This window comes from Penaeus monodon, chromosome 25, assembly GCF_015228065.2.
Source record: "Penaeus monodon isolate SGIC_2016 chromosome 25, NSTDA_Pmon_1, whole genome shotgun sequence".
Taxonomy (NCBI): Eukaryota; Metazoa; Arthropoda; class Malacostraca; order Decapoda; family Penaeidae; genus Penaeus; species Penaeus monodon.
In genome coordinates, this window is record NC_051410.1 from 13487434 (window position 1) to 13488032 (window position 599).

A 599-nucleotide genomic window follows, 5' to 3' on the forward strand; every position below is an offset into this window, starting at 1 on the left:
ATGATAAAAGTAGTGGTGCTGCAGGTGAGTGTAGGACTGTGAACAGTCATCCTCTGGTTAGAGTGCAGATGTTTATCTTCACTTGTGTAGGTAAACTTCACGCTATTTACATCCGATGTGAAGACCGTGATATGTTCTCAAATCGTCTTAAACAACTAGAGCGGTAATGGTGGTTAGTCCTATGCCAAAGTCGACTTTACCATTCTACAGTTTCTCAAGAGTAACATACAATACGCGTTTTTCTCTTCTTTTAATCATATTACTCGGTTAAAGGCCAAAATCCAGCTGGGATTCCGTGAACACGCATTCCCTACCTTTCCTGCTGAACCACCGCCTCAACCACTAACGCAAGAAACGGAGGGAAAAATTATATACATTAAGCTTTCCACAAAAAAAACTACTTACCTTCTACAAAAAAAAGAAAGTAACACCTACAGCAACAACAGCAACAGAAAAAATAAGCACGAGCACAGCCGAATGTTCCGCCAGAGCCGCACGAGGAGCGGCGGAGGCTCCATCGACGTAAAAAAGGGGATCAGTGCCACGCAATGCAGGGGAAATGCGCCCACGCTGCTGATATACGATAATCCGTCCGTATA